This window comes from Dipodomys merriami, unplaced genomic scaffold, assembly GCF_024711535.1.
Source record: "Dipodomys merriami isolate MVZ:Mamm:240054 unplaced genomic scaffold, mDipMer1.0.p SCAF_59, whole genome shotgun sequence".
Lineage (NCBI taxonomy): Eukaryota > Metazoa > Chordata > Mammalia > Rodentia > Heteromyidae > Dipodomys > Dipodomys merriami.
The window spans coordinates 4,545,288-4,566,899 of NW_027206168.1; the positions used below are offsets into that span (position 1 = coordinate 4,545,288).

The 21,612-nt window shown below is 46.1% G+C and overlaps 1 long non-coding RNA gene across 1 annotated transcript; it reads right to left on the bottom strand.

Moving 5' to 3' along the window:
• Positions 1-15,310: 15,310 nt before the first annotated feature.
• LOC138813303 (uncharacterized) lies at positions 15,311-21,607 on the bottom strand. Its single transcript, XR_011367743.1, has 2 exons — positions 21,253-21,607; positions 15,311-17,134 (listed from the first exon to the last, which is right to left on the bottom strand). It is a non-coding gene; the product is annotated as an uncharacterized lncRNA (long non-coding RNA).
• Positions 21,608-21,612: the final 5 nt, after the last annotated feature.

Sequence of the window (21,612 nt, forward strand, 5' to 3'; positions counted from 1 at the left end):
TACTGAACGGAAGAAGAGGAAGAACCTTAATTAATGAAGAATGAAACACCCCTTGATCACTGTTGTGTCCTTTTTTGTTGTTGTTGGTGGTGGTCATGGGGCTTGAACTCTGGGCTTTTGTCCCTGTGCTCATCAGCTCAAGGCGAATGCTCTACCACTTGATCCAAAGCGCCACTTTCAGTTTTCTGGTGGTTAATTGGAGATAAGATTCTCATGGACTTTCCTGAATGGACTGGTTTTGAACAGCAATCCTCAGATTTCAGCCCCTTGAGTAGCTAGGATTACAGGCATGAGCCACCGGTGCCTAGCCACTGTTGTGTTCTGAAATCAAGTTGGTTAGCCTGTGTGTAGGGGTGAGGGAGCTGACACTTGGAAGACAGGACCTTGTGGATCTCAGTGGGAAGTGCCCCAAACCTTGGGCTTCACCTGAATTTTCACAGAAATGCAGAGGATGGGAGTAGGGATGGGAACTACAATGGGATGGGAAATAACCAAGACTCTAACTTGCCAGAGTTCAGAGCCCTTCCTGTCTGGCAGATTCCTATGCTTCTTGGTGTTCTGGCTAGCCGCTGCTCCACAGGTTGTGACTAGTAGCTCAGGCCACTCTAGTCCTATACGATTGTGTGTGCCCTGGAGCAAGGTATTGGAGAATAGTCTGTCCCAGACAGGAAGTAAGAGAGGTTGCAGCCCTAAGACTTCTCATCCATCAACCAAGTCCATGGCCCTACCTGCTGGCTCATATTATTTGGGGCAAGTATATTTCCAACCTGACTTTTCACTTCTCCTTACTATTAGTCAAAAAAATATTAGAATTCTAAAATAATTCCTGGGGGGGGGTCCTGTTTTGAACACCTCATGGTGATTACATTTTTTTGTGTATATGTTCTGGTCCTAAGGCTTGAACTCAGGGTCTGGGTGCTGCCCCTGAGCTTCTTTTGCTCAAGACTTGTTCTCTATCATTTGAGCCATAGCACCAGTTTGGGCTTTTTGCTGGCTAATAAGAGATAAGACACTAAAAGACTTCTCTGCCTGAAGCTGGCTTTGAACCACGATCCTCAGATCTCAGCCTTCTGAATAACTAGTTAGGATTTGAGGCCTGAGCTACCAGCACCCAGCTTGTTGTCATGTTTAACAACCTTGTTGTGTTGGACACAGAGGCTTCCCAGGCCTGTGAGGGATGGACTGCTCTTGGGTTAGGACCCCTACAGGCACTTTGTTCATGAACTTGGGAATGTTGAACTAGTCTTACTAACTCCAGTGACTTTCCCATGTTCAAGGCTAGGTCGAGCTCCATAGCAAGACCCTGTTTGAAAGAGAAAGGTAAGGTCTCACAATGGCCCCCGAACTCCTAGGTTCACGTGATTTTCCCAGGTCAGCCTTCTAAGTAGCTATGTTATACTAAGTTTGTAGTAACTAACCTCTATAAGTTTTGTTTGCTTGTTTTTCTGGAAAGGAGGAATGGGTATGAAAGAGATTTCAAACTTTAAGTATGGGATTTGCTGGTTTGCTCTCTCCCCCAGTGCGTTGTCAAAACCAACCTCTCCGGAGGCTGAAGAGAATCACAGCAGAAGGTAAGAGTTGAGTCTGTTTGCAGCCACCCCCAGGGAAAGGTCAGGAGGAACCTGGTGTAGGTGGAAAGCAGGGAGAAGATAAGGAGCCAGGCTTCCCAAGAAAGGTAAGCGTGGAGAAGCCAAAAGCAGAAGCCATCAAAATTCATCTGGGATCACCACCTCTACACAGACATGGGAAAGTCACTGGAGTTGGTAAGGCTAGTTCAACATGCCAAAGTTCATGAACAAAGTGCCTGTAGGAGTCCTAACCCAAGAGCAGTCCAGCCCTCACAGGCCCGGGAAGCCTCTGTGTCCACCCTGGCCCCATCATGACAAGGTTGTTAAACATTGCAACAAGCTGGGTGCTGGTAGCTCACACCTCTAATCCTAACTATTCAGGAGGCTGAGATCTGAGGATCATGGTTCAAAGGCAGCTTCAGGCAGAAAAGTCCTTTAGTGTCTTATCTCTTATTAGCCAGCAAAAAGTCAAAGTGGAGCTGTGGCTCAAGTGGGAAAGTACTAGCCTTGATTGAGAAAGCTAAAGCCCTGAGTTCAAGCCCTAGTACAAAAGAAAAATTAAAAAATGAAATAGTTGGAACTCAAATTTCAGAGGTGTCCTGAGCAGAAAAACAAACTTTCAAGGATTGGAAAAAGTTTGGAGAACATTTATTTTTTATTTATTTATTTTTTTCAGTTGTGGGGCTTGAACTCTGGGCCTGGGCACTGTCCCTCAGCTCTTGAGCTCAAGGCTAGCACTCTACCACTTGAGCCACAGCCTCTCTTCTGGTTTTCTGGTGGTTTATTGGAGATAGTTTCATGGACTTTTCCTATCTGGACTGGCTTTGAACCGTGATCCTCGGGTCTCAGCCTCCTGAGTAGTTAGCATTATAGACACCAGCCACTGACGCCCAGCTTGATTGGAGTTTTCTGTACACACAGACACACACTCAGACACACACACTCAGACACACACACACACACACACACACTCCTTTGTGCTACTCAAAATACAGAGAAAATGTTTCCTATGCAGTGGGACCTCCATAAATATGTTTTAAAGTAAATACAATCAGATAATGGATTAAATGTTCTCCAAAAGCCAAACCTGATCCTCAGATCTCAGTCTCCTGAGTAGCGAGGATTACAGGCGTGAGCCACTGGTGTCCGGCTCCCTTTCTTTTCAAGCTTAGCCAAAACACAGTTCTGTTGCTACCACATGATAATGTAGTGAGACATTCTGTGATGGATTGTCATCTTGGCTTTGGACTCCATGATTTAACAAATGGATCTTCTGCACCCTTTGACTCTGACCCAGCTTTTCCTTCCCATGGACCCACCTCTCCAGGTGGATCTAGACATGGCAGAAGAGCTACATGATGGGGAGACTGAGGCTGTGACTCAACTTCTGGGCAGCTAGCCAGAGCTAGATGCATACTCCCTGCAGAAGGAGCTAGCCTGGGAAGGCGCCTTGGGGAAGTCCTCATATGATGATGACCCATAAAAGTCACAAAGAGGCCAGGGTTCTGGCTAACCAGGAGAGAAAAGGATGAAGTGTAGAGGAGGAAGCCTGTGTATTTTGCCCTGGAGTTCTAGCCTTAACCTGAGATTCAGTCCATAAGAAAATCATTTACCAGGGCTGGGAAGGTGGCTCAGTGATAGAGTGCTTGCCTCACATGCATGAGGCCCTGGGTGCTAAGAAGCACCACATAAACAGAAAAAGCCGAAAGTGGCGCTGTGGCTCAAGTGGTAAAGCGTTCACCTTGAGCTGAAGAGCTGAGGGACTAGAGTTCAAGCCCCATGACCGACCCAAAAAAAAAAAAAAAAGAAAGAAAGAAAAGAAAAGAAAATCATCTCCCTCCCTGGCTTGTCAGTCCCTCCTGAGCCTTAAATGACTTCTCCAGCTACCTCCTGGTCAATGTGTTGCCCTGCTTCTGGATCCATCTCAGACACCACTTCCTGACTGAAGGCGTCTGTCTTCTTCCCTGGCTGTGGCACAGGCTCCCTCCTGCCTCCTGTGAACTACCATAGAAGGAATTCATACACTGCCGCTAGGAAGCTGACTGTTGGCTGACTTGGTGGGGGGGGGGGGGAGAAGAGGGGGAGGGAAGGTGTCGGTACTGGGACTTGACTCATGATGTCCCTTAGCATTTTTGCTCAAGACTGATAAGTGTGTGTGATAAGAGTCCTGTGGAATTTTCTGCACCACCCCCACCCCACTCTGAGCTGGCTTCACACCAAGATCCTCACATTTTAGTCTTCTGAGTAGCCAGGATTACAAGCATGAGGCACCAGCACCTGGCTTTTGTTGTTGTTGTTGTTGTTGATACTAGGGCTTGAACTCAGGGCCTTGTATAGCTTTCTTTGGTCACAGCTGGTGCTCTACCACTTGGCTTACTCCTTCATATCTGGCTTTTAGCTGGTTATCTGGAGATAAAAATCTCTTGGGTTGCCGGGCGCTGGTGGCTCACGCCTGTAATCCTAGCTACTCAGGAGGCTGAGATCTGAGGATCTCGGTTCAAAGCCAGCCCTGGCAGGAGAGACCGTGAGACTCCTATCTCCAATAAACCACCAGAAAACTGGAAGTGGCACTGTAGCTCAAGTGGTAGAGCGCTCGCCTTGAGCTGAAGAGCTGAGGGACAGCACCCAGGCCCAGAGTTCAAGCCCCATGATCAACAAAAAAAAAAAAAAAAAAAAAAAAAATCTCTTGGGTTTGTTTGCCTTGGTTGGCTCTAAACTGTGATTCTCAGATCTCAGCTTCTTGAGTAGTTAGGATTATAGGCAAAAAATCACTAGCACCCAGCCAGCTCTTGTTTTATACAGTGTACTTATGTACCTATCTTGCTTACCCTACCAGACTGTCCCATGAAGTTCCCCCCGCCTGAGAGCAAAGACCATATTTATATTTATTTGTGTAGCTCCCTTGTTACCTGTCTTACAGCAGATGCTCAAATATTGTTGACTCAATGATTCCCTTTTATCAGTTAAAATGCAGCGACCAAGGGCATGGATTTAGGGCCTGCTCGCTGTCCTATAGCTTTTTTGCACAAGGCTGGTATTCTACCACTTGAACCAAAGCTCCATTTTTTGGCTTTTGGCTAGTTAACTGGAGATAAACAGTATCATGGACTTTCCTGCCTGGACTGGCTTCTAACTGCAATCCTCAGATCTCAGCTTCTTGAGTAGCTTGGATTACAGGTGTGAGCCACCAGTTCCTGGCATTTTGCTTTGCCAGTCCTGGGGCTTGAACTCAGGGCCTGGGCACTGTCCTTGAACTTTGGTGCTCAAGGCTAGTGCCCTACCACTTGAGCCACAGCGCCACCTCCAGCTTTTTCTGAATAGTTTTTGGAGGTAAGAGTCTCACAGACTTTCCTGCTTAGGCTGGCTTTGAACCGTGATCCTCAGATCTCAGCCTCCTGACTGCCTAGGATCACAGGCATGAGCCACCAGCACCTGGCTTTGCTTTGTTTCCTTGAGACAAGGTTTTGCTATGTGCCCAAGCTGGTCTGGCACTTCTCTCTATTCAATTCATAGGATTTAAAAAAAATTTTTAGATTTGCTTTTCATTAAAGAGATTGAGAGTGATTAGATAAAGGGAATAGCAGGAGAAAGGAGCCCATAGCCAACAGAAGAAACAGGTGAGTAGAGACTTTAAAGTCTAATGTAGTTTTTCTACCTTGCACCAATAATTTCCATTTAAGAAATTCTTCCTCTTGTTTGAAAAATCAGCATATGTTAGCTTTACAAGAGAGGGTTCACTTTGACATTTTCCTATAGGCATACACTATATCCTAACCAACATCACCTTCTCATTACTCTTCCTCGTGTGTGTGTGTGTGTGTGTGTGTGTGTGTGTGTGTGTGTGTGTGTTACGAGGACTTGAACTCAGGGCCTGAGTGCCAGCCCTTAGTTTTTTCTACTCAAGGCCAGCACTCTGTCATTTGAGCCACACCTCTACTTCTAGCATTTTGGTAGTTAGTTGGGAATAGAGTCTCTTGGACTTTCCTTTCTGGGCTGGCTTTGAATTTTTATCCTCAGGCCTCAGCCTCCTGAGTAGTTTAGGATTAGAGGCATGAGCCACCTGTGTCTGACTTCTTTCCCTCTCTTAAAACAATTTCAATGGGTTTCATTGTTCTATTTTCATTCATACAAACAAATGACTTGGATTCTAAATTCATCCTCATTCATTTCCCTTGTTAGCCCCCACTCCTTCCACTGTTTCACCCCCCCTTCCCACCCCACTCCGTCCTGTCTTTTTTTTTGGTATGAATTGTACCAAGGGTTTCCCCCTATGGTATTTCAGGCAGGAATAGACAATATTTTGCTCAGAATAACCTCTCTATTGTGTTTTTCCCTAATCTCCTCCTTCCTAATCCGGTGTTGATCAACAGAAGTTTTCCTATGTTAAGCTTCCAGGCTGTAACTACTCTTCACATTCCCCTGTGCAGCCTGGCCTGCAGGGAAAGGGAATCTTCCCTCAGTCCTGCTTTCTTTCAAAGAGAAGGCAAACCACATACACAGTGCTGCCCAGGCCCAGCCGCAGAGCGTGTCCCCAGTGGGATGGGGAGGAGACTGCCCGAGCAAACAGCAGCTCCTGGGTCAGTTGCTTATCGCCTTTTAAGGTCATTTGTTTTGTTTCTGAAAAACAAATAATAGAGTTTTCTGTGGAGGAATGGACAATTGGAGGAACTTAAGACAATGGATTCCGGTTTTCTGTGCAGTTTTGCAAAAGAGGGAGAGGGAAAAGACAGGCTTGGAAAGATCTTTAAACTGTTTGTTTTGCTGTGTGTGTGTGTGTGTGTGTGTGTGTGTCGCCGATACTTAGATTTGAACTCAGGGCCTGGGTACTGTCTCTTAGCTTTTTCTGTGAACATGAGAGCTCAGTCCTCTGAGTAGCTAGGATTTACAGGCATGCAGTTTTGCAAAAGAGGGAGAGGGAAAAGACAGGCTTGGAAAGATCTTTAAACTGTTTGTTTTGCTGTGTGTGTGTGTGTGTGTGTGTGTGTGTGTGTGTGTGTGTGTGTGTGTGTGTGTGTGTGTGTGTGTGTGTGTGTGTGTGTGTGTGTGTGTGTGTGTGTGTGTGTGTCGCCGATACTTAGATTTGAACTCAGGGCCTGGGTACTGTCTCTTAGCTTTTTCTGTGAATGTGAGAGCTCAGTCCTCTGAGCTAGGATTTACAGGCATGAGCCAGCAGGGCCTAGCTTGGATTTTGCTTCAACAAATAGTTTTTTACCCTCATGGCACACAGCACTACCCCATGACAGAATAGGAGTTCAGAAGAAGTAACCATGGATACTGAGTGGAGGTTGTGATTCACTCTAAAAGCTGCATTCCCGAGTGGGGGTTGGACTCAGATGGCAGGGAGTCAGACACCGCATGAAGAGGTGGAGATGTTGGGAGGGTTTTGAATTTGGCAATTTGACTAAATCATCAAAAAACACACACAAGGAAGCTATTCTAACATACCATGTATCTTGTTTTCCTATCTAGAGAAGGTGAAGCCCTCAGATAGGAAGTAGAGGGTTGGAATATGAAGGTTGACTGATAATGGAATATTTTAGGGTGATGACAAAAATGTTCTAAAATGATAGTAATGATTGCACAATTCTATAAAACCACAGTCCATGAGACTAACTAGCAAAAAATCCCCCACTGAATTAGAATTTATACTATGCAAATTATCTCTTCAAAAATCTATGAAGTATAGGGGCTGGGAAGGTGGCTCAGTGGAAGAGTGCTTGCCTTGCATGCATGAGGCCCTGGGTTCGATTCCTCAGCACCATATAAGCAGAAAAAGCTGGAAGTGGCACTGTGGCTCAAGTGGTAGAGTGCTAGCCTTGAGCTGAAGAGCTGAGGAACAGCGGCCAGGATGAGTTCAGTCCCCACGACTGGCAAAAAAAAAAAAAAAAAAAAAAAAAATCTATGAAGTATAAAAGTTTCTTCCTCCCTGAAAAAAAAAGCAATCCAATTCTTAGTTAGAAGAAAAATATCCCTAATAAAGCTGATTGACTGTGAACTGTTGAATGTGAGAAATGTATGCTTAGGTATTCAGTCACCCTATTTTGGTAGATGTTTGAAAATTTTCCATAGTTTGGTGATTTTTTTCTTTTGGTCAGTTGTAGGGCTTGAACTCAGGGCGTAGGCGCTACCCGTTTGCTCTTTTGCTCAAGGCTAGTGCTCTACCACTGTCAGTACAGCTCTACTTCCAGTTTTTGAGTTGTTAACTATAGATAAGAGTCTCATGGGGACTTTTCTGCTCAGCCTAGCGTCAAACCATGATCCTCAGATCTCAGCTTCCTGAGCAGCTAGGATTACAGACATGAGCCACTGGCACCTGGCTTTGGTTTCTCTTTCTTTCTGGACAAATACTCAGTATAGTTACCAGGCCATAGTTGAGGTTGCTAAGCCAAACAGTCAAGATTGTTTCCCAAGCAGGATGAAATCCCTTCCTACTGCAGGTCTTTGAGGGGGCATTAAATGACCACTCTCTGTGAGCCAGGAGAGCAAAGCACAACAGGACCACAGGCATTGTGAGCCAGCTCTGTGGTGCACATGTGCATCAGAATCAGAGGAAGCGGAGAGGCCAGTCCTAACTGTGGATCAGGTCTTGGTATGGACACTCAGTCATGAGGATTTCAGCTCTGTTCCTCAGTTGCTAAATACAGGCTTGGACTAATTTTTTTTTCTTTTTGTGCTGGTCCTGGGGCTTGAAGTCAGGGCCTGGGTACTGTCCCTGAGCATTTTTACTCATGGGTAGTGCTCTACCACTTAAATCCCAAATCCACTTTGGGCTTTTTGATGATTAATTGGAGATCAAGGACTCAGAGATTTTCCTGTGCAAGTGGCTTTGAATTGCAATCCTTAGATCTAAACATCATGAGCAGCTGTGATTACAGGCATGAACCACCAGTGCCTGGCTTGGACTAGCTGATGTTTAATGTGTTTTATCACACATAAGTCTCTCTCTCCTTCTCCTTCTTTTGCCCCTTCTCCTCTTCCTTCTCTTCTTCTTTTTCTTCTTTTTCCCTTCTCTCCCTCCTCCTCTTCCTTCTTTTTGGTACTATAGATTGAACCCAGGACTTCACTTCATGCACAATCACTGACCTATACCTCAGCACATGCAGTACTATTGAATAACTCTAATGGTACCTTTTCTCTCTCTCTCTCTCTCTCTCTCTCTCTCTCTCTCTCTCTCTCTCTCTCTCTCTCTCTCTCTCTCTCTCTCTTTTGCTGGTTACTTGAAGATGGAGTCTAGCAACTTTTCTTTTTTTTGGGGGGGGGGTCTGGTTGTGGGGCCTGAACTCTGGGCCTGGGCGCTGTCCCTCAGCTCTTCAGCTCAAGGCTACCACTCTACCACTTGAGCTACAGCGCCACTTCTGGCTTTTTTTCTTTTTGCTTATGTGTTGCTGGGGAATCGAACCCAGGGCCTCATGCATGCAAGGCAAGCGCTCTACCACTGAGCCACCTTCCCAGCCCCTCTAGCAAACTTTTCTGCCTGGTTGGATCCGTGATCTTCCAGATCTCAGTCTCCTGAATTACAGGATTACTAAACGACCAGAGCTCAGCTAATAATATGGACTTTACAGCTTTAAAAGGTTTGGAACATGTAACAAAGAAATCATAGTTGAGATTTATGTGTTACCAGGAGGCAGGACAAGGTGATAAGCTGTGATATGAATCCTAAGCAGGAGCAAGTACAGGGAGTACTGGCCCTGAGTTCAAGCACAACACATAACTTTAAAACTAATAAGTGAGGGGCTGGGAAGGTGGCTCAGTGGTAGAGCGCTTGCCTTGCATGCATGAGGCCCTAGGTTCCATTCCTCAGCACCATATAAGCAGAAAAAAAAAGCTGGAAGTGGCGCTGTGCCTCAAGTGGTAGAGCGCTAGCCTTGATCTGAAGAGCTGAGGGACAGCGCCCAGGCCCAGAGTTCAGGCCCCATGACCGGACCCAAAAAAAACCCAAAAAACAAATAAAAACTAATAAGTGAATAATTAAGCTCACAGCTCCAGAAACATCTCACTGTGACACAGGTCTTGGGAGCCACTGTCTCATCCCACACAGCTCTCCATCTCTTCCAGCTCACCATCCCCTGGGAAACCTCTCTCCTAGGGAATGTGGGTTCTTCCTGGATGCGTGGAGTGCTCCCTAAGGGGAAGGTGCCTCTCGAGTCCTTTCATGTGCAGGAACATGGTGGTGTATGTGTGTGTGTGTGAGGGGGGGCGGGGAAGAGGGAGAGGGAGAGGGAGAGAGAGAGGGAGATGGAGAGGGAGGGTATATATGTGTGCATGTATTTTGGTCCTTGGGCTGGAACCCAGGGTCTGGATGCTGTCCCTCAGCTTTTTGCTCAAGGCTGGTGCTCTACCACTTAGCCACAACTCTACTTATGGCTTTTTGCTGGTTAACTGGAGATACCAGGGATTTGTCTACCCAGGCTGGCTTTGAACCATGATCCTCGGCTCTCAGCCTCCTGAGATTGCAGGTGTGTACCTGGCTACAGCATCATGTCTTTGATCCCAAATCCACAATCGTCATTATGAACTGCAGCTTTCCTGGTTACGCTGGAATGATTCCAGCTGTCCCATCTCATCTACTTGTCTCTGGAGGTCCAGGGCCTAGATGTGTGTCCTGTCTGGCCACTGCTCACTGTTGCACCACCAGGGGCTCAACCTGACTCCTCACCCTGAACCCTTTGCCTTTAAAACCCAGTACTATCTTGGGCTTTCCTCATATCCTGTCTCCCACAGACCCATACCCCGGGGTAGGGGCAGGGAGCTTGCATGTATCCTGGAGATGTCTGCAAGCTGAGGAAGCATCGCTGGCAAGCCCAGGCCTCGTGTACTCTCATTTTGCCTTTGCTATCTGCTGTCTTTCACCTTCTCCCTCCTCACACCCAGAAGCAACCCATGGAAAATGCCAGGATATAAAACACAGAACATCCCATGAGAGATGGTCAACTATCTTATGAGAAGAGAAAAATGAAGCCCAGAGAGCTTTAGGTTCTGCTTTTCTCTATGATGAGGGTTTTCCCACCCCATCTCCCTTCACCAGGAACATCCTTCAAGTCCAAGACCATGCCATTCACACCCAGAACGCAAAGGACCAGATGTAAATGGAAATGCAATCCCCTCATAACTGTAAAAGAAAGAAAGAAAGAAAAAAACCTTTTGCCAGGCGCCAGTGGCTCACGCCTGTGATCCTAGCTACTTAGGAGGCTGAAATCTGAGGATCGGGCTTCAAAGCCAGCCTGGGCAGGAAAGTCTGTGAGACTCTAATCTCCAATAAACCATCAGAAAAACCGGAAGTGGTGCTGTGGCTCAAGTGGTAGAGCGCTAGCCTTGAGCTGAAGAGCTGAGGGACAGTGCCCAGGCCCAGAGTTCAAGCCCCACAACAAACAAACAACCACAAACCTTTTTAAGATGAACTGATAAAAGATTGGAAATAGTTACAAATATTTACCAATAATGTACCAGAACCAGAAAGTAAATGAAAAAAAAAGCCTTTGAATTCATGACAGCAACAACAACAAAATGCATAGATCAACAACTATTATTATTATTATTATTATTATTGCCGGTCCTGGGGCTTGAACTCAGGGCCTGGGCTCTGTCCCTGAGCCTCTCTCTGCTCAAGGCTAGCACTCTACCACTTGAGCCACAGTGCCACTTCCGGCTTTGTCTGTGTATGTGGTACTGAGGAATCCAACCCAGGGCTTCATGCATGATAGGCAAGCACTTTCCCACTAAGCCACCTTCCCAGCCCCCGAGAATTATTCTAAATAGGAGACTCATAAAGCTGGCTGGTATGGCCCTTATTTGTGGGTCTTGAATCCCTGGATTCAACCAGCTGTGAATATAAAATAATTGGGAAGCTGGTTGCTGGTGGCTCATGCTGGCAGCCCTAGCTACTCAAGGAGGCTAAGCCCTAGAAGTCACTTTGGACAGAAAAGTGAGAGCCCTATTAACCAGCTAAATCAAATGCTGGGTTGGAGATGCAGCTCAAGTGGTACAGTGCCAGCTGAGCAAAGCAAGCCAAATATGCAAGAATTCTTTTTTTTTTTTTTTTTTTTTTTTGTCGGTCATGGGGCTTGAACTGTGGGCCTGGGCGCTGTCCCTCAGCTCTTCAGCTCAAGGCGAGCACTCTACCACTTGAGCTACAGCGCCACTTCTGGTTTTTCTAATGGTTTATTGGAGGAGTCTCAGAGTCTTTCCTGCCCGAGCTGGCTTTGAACCACGATCCTCAGATCTCAGCCTCCTGAATAGCTAGGATTACAGGCGTGAGCCACCAGCACCCAGCTGGTGCAAGAATTCTTGAGTTCAAATCTCTATTGACAAATACACACACACACACACACAGACACACACACACACACACACACACATATACACTGACATATATGTGTATCATAAGTACTTTAAGGATGATTTAAAGTTCACAGAAGGATACATGTAGTTTCTACGCAAATATTAAGCTATGTTATATAAAAGACTAGAACAAGCGGGGGTGGTTGGGTAGGGGTGGGGGTGGGGGGGTGGAGGAGGTGAGGGTGGAGGGGGGGACAGTGGCTCACACCAGCAATCTAGCTACTCAGGAGGCTGAGCCGAGGATCACAGTTTCAAGCCAGCCAAGCAAGAAAGCCTGTGAGACTCTTATCTCCAAGTAACCACCAAAAAACCGGAAGTAAAGCTGTAGTGGTAGAGTGCTAGCCTTGAGTAAAAACGCTCAGGGACAGCGCCCAGGCCCTGAGTTCAAGCCCTAGGACTTGACACAAAAATAAAGAAAAATGAAGGATTCGAACATCTGCTTATTTGGGGATCCTGGAGCCAATGCACCCACATTCTAAGGGACAAATGTTTACTGCTCCCAGCATAAGTTTGAGCTTGCTGAGGGAACAAGACTGGCTTTCCCTGGTGGATCCTGCTTTACAAGTCATAATATTCTTGGTTACATTTCCCCCCCCCCCCCCCCCAGTATTGGGTCTTTCAAACCCAGGACCTTATTACACAGGAGGCAAGCATTCTTTCACTGAGCTATATCTCCAACCTCATTGTGCATGCATATGTGCTTGCATGCATGTGTGTATGTGTGCACGCGTGCATGTGTGTACACTCATGCCAGTGCTGTAGCTTGAATTCAGGGCCTCATGCTCTCACTTGGCTTCTTTGGTTACTCTACCACTTGAGCCACAGCTCTAGTCTGGATTTTTGTTGGTAACTGGATTTAAGTCTCCAATCAGAAGCCAGCTTGGGACGTATCAACCTGGGCTGGCTTCAAATTATGATCCTCAGGGGCTGGGAAGGTAGCTTAGTGGTAGAGTGTTTGTCTTGCTGCATGAGGCCCTGGGTTCAATTCCTTAGCACCACATAAGCAGAAAAAGGTGGAAGTGACACTGTGGCTCAAGTGGTAGAGTGCTAGCCTTGAGCTGAAGAGCTGAAGGACAGCGCCCAGGCCCAGAGTTCAGGCCCCACGACTGACACACACACACACACACACACACACACTATATATATATATTTGTGATCCTCAGATCTCAGCCTCTTGTGTAGTTAGGATTACAGGCATCAGCCACTAGTGTCCAGCAGGAACTATATGTTTGTGTGGTCCTGGAACTTGAACTCAAAGCTTATGAACTGTCCTTGAGCCTTTTTTTCCTCAAGTCTAGCACTCTACCACTGGAGCCACAACTCCAGTACTGGATTTTTTGTGGATAATTGGGAGATAAGAGTCTCTTGGAATTGTCTGCCCAAGGCTGGCTTCAAATCGCAATCCTTAAGATCTGAGCCTCTCAAATAGCTAAGATTACAGGAATAAGCCACAAGCGCCCAGCTGGGAACTACCTTTTTAATAAAGTTACTTCAATACATGTGCTGCTGAGATTTCAGAGAGCAAACAGATGAAAGCTAGGTGGAGCTGAAGACTGAGAAGGGGAGTATCAGTGAAATAACCCTAACTGTACTTCAAACAACAAGGGCTTATCTTGCTTGTGCCAGGCTCTGTATATAAGATATATAGTTTATAACTTTTCCACCCAGAGAATTCATGCTGGCGAGAAAGCGTTTGAATGTAATAATGTAATAAATGTGGCAATACTATATTTCAGGCACATGTCAATCTATGACAACATTCAATAGTTATTTCCCCCTGGGCCAGTGGCTTATGTCTATAATCCTAGCTACTCAGGAGGCTGAGATCTTAGGAGTGAGGTTTAAAGCCAATTGAAAGTGGATTTGGAGCCAGCTTTGAGCAAAAAGATAAGGGACAATGCTCAGACCCTGAGTTCAAATTCCAATTCTGGTACAAAAACAAAAAAGCAAAAAAAAAAAAAAAAAAAAAAGAACAGACGTCACAAATTTAATTGTATGAGCTAGGCGCCAGTGACTCAAGCCTGTAATCCTAGCTATTCAGGAGGCTGAGATCTGAGGATCACCATTGAAAGCCAGCCCGGGCAGGGAAGTCTGTGACACTCTTATCTCCAATACATTAATAGGAAACCAGTGGCGCAGTGGCTCAAGTGGAAGAGCCTCACCTTGAGGTGAAGAGCTCCAGCGCCCAAGCCCAGAGTTCAAGCCCCACGACTGACAAAATAAGCAAACAAACAAAAAACAAATCAAAACCAAAAAACTTAACTGTATGTATGGATTTATTCTTGTAATATAAAATTACTAGAGGAACAATATATTTATTTACTGTCTCTGTTTACATACTTATTTTATTGTGTACACGTCTGGGGGCACTAAATACAATTCACAGATCACATTATTGTGTAACCATTACCTCTATGCATCTCCTTACTTTGATTTTTCCTGAGATGAGAGTCATGCAGTGTAGGCTGGGCTTGCCTCAAACTCTCAATCTTCCTTTATCATTACAGGACTATACTGTTAGGTTTTTAAAAAGAGGTAGCCAAGTAAGAACCACACTACGCACGTGGTATTCAGGTAAGGGGTAGGTTTATTCATCATTCCAGCTGGCACCAGGCCATGTTGGCCCTCCATGCGTCCGGGCTGGGCTAGGCCTTATCTAGAGTAGGGGCAGGGAAAGGTGTGGCCACATCGAATCCAGATGTGACCTCAGCAGATGCAGATGTGACTGCTTCCAGGTGTGCCAGTTGCCTAGGTAACACAGGTACTGGGTGGAGACTTTGCTTCGAGGAGGGTAGAGTCTGTTGGCTACCCAGGAGTGGACCTTACATATACTGTTACCCTGCCTCTTGAACCTTTGCTCAAGCTAAATGGGAACTCTGCACTCATTTAAACACCAATTCTCTACCCTCATCCCAGCTACAGTCACTACCATTCTACTTCCGTCTCTATGAATTTGATTGTTCTAAGAACCCAATAAAAGAGAAACCATGTAATAGTTGTCCTTTTGTGCCTAGCTTATTTCATTTAGTAGAAAAAAAATCTCAAAATTCACCAACATTGTAGTGTGTTCTAGAATATTATTTTTCTCCCTTCTTCTTCTGCAGTTCTAGGAACCAAACATTGGACCTAACACATGCCAGACAGGCACTACCACTGGCCTATATTTCCATCTTCTCATTCTTTTTTTTTTTTTTTTTTGTCAGTGGTAGGACTTGAAGAAGTAAGGGCCTGAGTACTATCCCTAAACTTTTTCCTCAAGGCTAGTACCACTTCTGGTTTTCTAGTCAGAAGTTTCATGGACTTTGCTGCCTGGGCTGGCTTCAAACCATGATCCTCAGATCTCAGCCTCCTGAGTAGCTAGGATCACAATGGTGAGCAACTAGCACCGAGCTTTTTAAAAAAATTGCCTTGAGCTTGCTAGGCAGACACTGGACCACATGAGTCACACTCCCAGCATTCTTTGCGTTAGTTTTTTTCAGATAGGATTTTGTGATTTTTGCCTTGGGGTTGGCCTCAAACCACGACCCTCTTACCTAAGCCTTCCAAGATTACAGCATAGCATCACAAAGCCCAGTGACAATCCTTTTCTTTCTTTTTGTACTGATTATACTTGAAATAGGGTCTCATATCCTGTGTTGGAACACTCTTGGACTGACATCTTATACTTACCATTATATACTTACCATTATAGCTAGAATTACACACATCACTCCATCCAGGTATCCATGGAGAAGAGATCTCATAAACTTTCCTGCCCAGACTGGCCTCCAACAGCAATCCTCCCAATTTTAGCCTTCTAAGTAGCTAGAATGGCAAGTGTAAGCTACTAATATACAGTTCATCATTCCTTTCATTTTTGTTTTATTTTTGTTTGTTTTTTTTTGTGCCAGTCCTGGGGCTTGAACTCAGTGCATGGACTCTGTTCCTGAGCTGCTTTTGCTCAAGGCTAGTGTTCTACCACTTGAGCTAATGCTCCACTTCCAGCTTTTTAACTGTTTAACTGGAGATAAGAGTCTGCCTGGACTGGCTTTGAACTGTGGCCCTCAGATCTCAGCCTCCTGAGTAGCTAGTATTACAGGTGTGAGCCACCAGTGCCTAGCGTGTATCTATGTTTTAAAATGTATGTTGGTAAAAAATAATTTGAAAAAAATCTAGAGGGCTAATATAATTCCGTGGTAGAGTGCTTAACTAGCATGTATGAGGTAATGGTTTCCATACCTAACACTGCAGAAGGAAAAAAAACAAACCACTCTTCAAAAAGAAATTTACTGGATACCTGACTTACATAACTGCAACCCCTCTCTGTACATCACTTTTACAATAAAAAAAATCCAGAGGAGATAAATTATTTTCTATATTGATTTATTAGCATTATTGGTCAACCTATGTTATTGGGGCTGATCTCAAACTCCTGGGCTCAAAGATTCTTCTGGATGGGTCCTGGTGGTTCAAGCCTTCATCCTAGCTACTTGGGGGTGAGATCTGAGAACTGAGGTTTGAAATCAGCCCAGGGAGACAAATATGAGACTCTTATCTCCAAATTACCAGCAAAAAGCCAGAAGCTGAGGTGTGGCTCAAGTAGTAGAGTGCCAGCCTTGAGCAAAAAGGCCAAGTGAGAGCATATGGCTGAATTCAAGCCCCAATACTGGTGGGAACACACACATATCCTCCTGAGGAGCTGGGATGCCAGACACACATCACATGCCACTTGAATATTGAATTATTCTTTTTTTTTTTTTTCTTTGCCAGACCTTGGGGCTTGAACTCAGGGCCTGGGCTCTGTCCCTGAGCCTCTCTGTGCTCAAGGCTAGCGCTCTACCACTTGAGCCACAGCGCCACTTGGGCTTTTTCTGTTTATGTGGTGCTGAGGAATGGAACCCAGGGCTTCACGCATGCCAGGCAAGCACTTATCACTAAGCCACATTCCCAGCCTTGAATATTGAATTTTGTGACTTCATTTAAACCCTCTCCCCTTGCCCTTTTTTGTTATTTTTCTCCTTTCCCTTCCTCCCTCCTGCTTCCTTTCCTTCCCTTTTTCTCCTCTCTCTCTCCCTCCCCTACTTTCTTTTACTTTCCTTCCTTCTTCCACTCTTTCTCTTCCTCCTTCCTTCCTTGCAGCTGCATAAGTTGCCACTCAACCTTTTGTCTCATCCACTTCCCCAGGCAGATTCTCCTTTGTGGGCTTCGGGTGCCCTCTGGTGTCCAGCAAGGAAACTTTCCGTATCCTGGCTCAGAGAAGAGAAAACTTAAATATAAGAAGTCAAAGTTTCTTGCTCAAGATTAAGTTTACCCAATCGCACTGTTTCTTACAGAAACACTCTCTTGTTGCACCCTTCTATTTACATCCTTTCTGTGGTCCCAGGAAATCCCCTTACCTCCATACCTGGACAGTACACATCTTAGTGCAGCAGGTGCTAAATGTATGCCATGGAGCATTTCTTTTCTTTTTCTTTTCCTTTCTTTGTCAGTCGTGGGGCTTGAACTCTGGACCTGGGCTCTGTCCCTGAGCTCTTCAGCTAAAGGTTACCATTCGACCCACAGTGCCACTTCTGTTTTTCTGGTGGTTAATTGGAGATAAAAGTCTCACAGACTTTCCTGCCTGGGCTGGCTTCAAACCGCCATCCTCAGATCTCAGCCTCCTGAGTAGGTAGCTAGGATTACAGGTGTGAACTACTGGCGCCTGGCTGAGCATTTCTCTTAAATCACACAAAAACTCTTTTTTCTACTATCACCCCATTTTACAGGAGAAGAAATAGAAGCTCAGTGTTACTTTTCCAGATACACAGGGCAAGTAAGTGGTAAAATTCAAAAGAGCAGTACCATCCGCAAAAGTATCTTTAACCAGAACTTCAACCTTGACAAGCTCTCTCATTTTTCTCTCTCCCTGACCTTTTTTTCTTGTCCTTTTTCTCCTCTTCCTCCTTCCTGCTTCCTTTCCTTTCCTTCTTTTCCTCTCTCTCTCCCTCCCCTACTTTCTTTTGCTTTCTATTCCTCCTTTCTTCCCCTCCTTCCTTGCCGGGAAGGGGAATATTCAACCCTCAAAATCATTGCATACACAAGACAGACATGTATGCTTCTCATTGGCTAGAAACCTTTTTTAGAAGTACCAATACTTATATCTGTCCCAGAAATTTAAATTTTAATTAATGGTATTATAGACTGAATTGTGTCTTTTCCAAACTCCTAATTCCCAATGTGACTATACTTAGAGCTTTGAAGAAAGTAAAAGTTAAATGAGGTCACAGGATGAGGCCAATATGACAGATTTTTTTTTTTGTAGTTAATTGGAGATAAGAATCCCAGACTTTCTTGCCTGGGCTGGTTTTGAACTGTCTGGAGTAGCTAGGATTACAGGTGTGAACCACCTGTGTTCAACCAAATGTCCTTTCAAGAAGAGGAAGAGATAGTGAGAAAAGGCTTGCGAGGACACAGTGTGGAGATGGCCATCTGCAAGACAAGAGGAGAGGCCTCAGGAGAAACCACACCTGCCAACACCTTGGTTTCAGACTTCAGCCTCCAGAACTGTGAGCAAATGAATGTTCTGTTGTTGAAGTTGTGCAGTCTGTGATACCCTTGCAGACTGACATCCATGCATATGTATTTTTTTTTTTTTGGTCAGTTGTGGGGCTTGAACTCTGGGCCTGCGCACTGTCCCTGAGCTTCAGCTCAAGGTGAGCCCCCTACCACAGTGCCACTTCCGGTTTTCTGGTGGTTAATTGGAGATAAGAGTCTCACTGACTTTCCTGCCCAGGCTGGCTTTGAACTGTGATTCTCAGATCTCAGCCTCCTGAGTAGCTAGGATTACGGCATGAGCCCCTGACCCCTGGCCATGCAGATAATTTTTGAAGCTCCCCAGGTAATTCTTCAGTGAACCCAGGATAAGAATCAGGGCAAATATAAGTTACACTGTTAAATTTGGTGGTGAGCCAAAGAGAAAATCCTAGGAGAACAGATATCCTTGGATTCTGGGATGAAAAGAGAGTACTAACCCTTAGAACTTTTCTCAGAATGCAGAAAATGATGCCCCGGGGCTGGGAAGGTGGCTCAGTGGTAGAGCACTTGCCTTGCATGCCTGAGGCCCTGGGTTCGATTCCTCAGCACCACATAAGCAAAAAGAAAAAAGCCAGAAGTGGCACTGTGGCTCAAGTGGTAGAGTGCTAGCCTTGAGCTGAAGAGCTGAGGGACAGCACCCAGGCCCAGAGCTCAGGCCCCACAACCAGACCCCCCCCCAAAAAAAAAAAAAAAAGAAAATGGTGCCCTGATTAACTCCATCTTCCCTTTTCACATTGTTTATTTGTTTTGGTAGAACTAGGGTTTGAACCCTGGACCTTGAACTTGTTAGGCTGGTACGCTGCTACCATCTGAGTCATGCCTTCAATCCTATTTTCTTTTTTTTTTTTTTTGCCAGTCCTGGAGCTTGAATTCAGGGCCTGGACACTGTCCCAGAGCTCCCTTTGCTCAAGGCTAGTGTTCTAGCATTTGAACCACTTCTGGCTTTTTCTGTTTATGTGGAACTGAGGATTGAACTGGGGCTTCATGAATGCTAGGTGAGCATTCTACCACTAAGCCATGTTCCCAGCCTCTTCAGTCCTATTTTCTACTGTTCTTTTTTTTTTTTTTTTTGGGTCCGGTCGTGGGGCCTGAACTCTGGGCCTGGGCGCTGTCCCTCAGCTCTTCAGCTCAAGGCTAGCGCTCTACCACTTGAGCCACAGTGCCACTTCCAGCTTTTTTCTTTTTGCTTATGTGGTGCTGAGGAATCGAACCCAGGGCCTCGAGCATGCAAGGCAAGCGCTCTACCACTGAGCCACCTTCCCAGCCCCTCTACTGTTCTTTTTGAGACAGGTTCTTGCCCCTCCCCCACCCCCACTCATGGGTGCCTAAGTTGCAATTCTCCTACTTTAGGTTTTCCATCATCACTGGGATGACAGGCAAGTGCCATTATGTCCAACTTCCTTCTGTGGAGATGGAGTTCTTGAGGACTTTTTTGTTGAAAATGGTCTTGCTCTTGCAATCTCATGTAGTTTGGGATGACAGGCATGTATTACCCTCCCCAACTATGGGTTGGAAAAGGGTCTAAAGAACTTTTTCCGATAACTTTTTTTTTTTCAGGCTGGCCTCAAATAATAATCCTCCGGTTCTCAAGCCTACTAAGCAGCTAGGATGACAAGTGTGAACCTCCAGGTGCTCAACTCCCCCTCACATTCTTTTAACCTCATTCTATTTACTCAGCCTTGGCACTCAAGATAAATACCATGTGTCTCACTCACTTGCCCTTTGGTTTATGACTAGTATTATTGGCATAAAACAATGCATGGTATTGTTTTTTTGCTGCTTGTTGCAAAGTATGCTACTGGATAATACATTTGTGTGGGTTGTTAGGAGAATTTACTCAGAATTTACAACAATATTCCAAGGGTAAATGTATGTATGTTAGGTATCAAACACAAATGCATATGGAAATAAGTCTTCCTCCTGGAAGGTGAGTCTTTCTATTGGTCTCGGGGTTCCTGAAGGTGGCTCATCTTCATGCCAGCATAGGATTTCCCAGAGGAATTCTAGTCACTAGGATTCCCTTGACAACATTAGAACTCTGTACTCTTTAGATTCCTAAATGGTTCTAATATATAGCCACCACTGAGGAGAACTGGTTTTAGGAGCTAGCGACAAGTGTACTAGATAAAATCAGTAGACCCAACTGTCTTCCATTCTTGGTTTTAAGGTAGTCTGGGTACTTCCTAGAGATGAATGCAGATGCAAGATTGTGAAGGTAATTGACTCTTCTTGGATCATGGCTTAGAGAAAGACCTGAGCAGAGTGAAGAAAGCTGAAATAGGAGATGTAGGAAATAGGAAAACAAGCTGGTAGGCATCAAAGACCTCTGGGGCTGGGCACCTGTGACTCATGCCTGCAATCCCTATTCAGGAAGCTGAGAGCTGAGGTTCCATGCTCCAGGCCAGTTAGTTGGGGGCAGAAACGTTCTTGAGATGCTTATCTCCAATTAACCACTAAGAATCCAGAAATGGAACTCCGGCTCAAGTGGCAGGAGTGCCAGCCTTGAGCAAAAAAGCCCAGGGACAGCGCTCAGACCCTGAGTTCAAGCCCCTGCTCCTTATCCACCCCCACTCGCAGAGAAACAGCGAAGGAACAGTCATAAAGGTTCTTAGGCACGAACAGGCCAGGCTTGTTCAAAGGAGAAGTAAGAGCCAGAGCACAATGCCCGGTACAGCTCTCTCCCAGGCTCCCGGCCCGGGGAACTCACACTCAGCGGGCGGCCGGGGTCCCGCCCTCACCCCCTGCGGCTCGCTCCTGCCCATCTCGGGGCGCGTGTCTCCGGACCACCCACCTGTCTTTAGGCTCTAGAGGCCCGCGTGTCTTCCAGGAACCCGGGAAAGGGAGTGAGGGGGTGGAAGGGCCCGTGGAAAGCGGAGCCATCCCGGCTCCTCGGATCATCCGCAGCAGCGCTCGGGAGAGCGGCTGGAGCGTGGAGCGGCGGGCGGGGCGGAAGTACATCCCCGGAGCCCCTCTAGGACACCCGGAGGACCCAGCTCGTCGGTGGTCCCGGGGTTGAGGTGGGCATGGCCCCGAGCACTGGGGCGTTCCGGGGAATCCGCTCGGTGGGGTCGGGGCCCGAGGGGTCCCCCGGGGTCCGGGTGAGAGCGGTGGGAAGCGACCCTGGGAAGGGCGAGCGGCAGCGCCAGCCGAC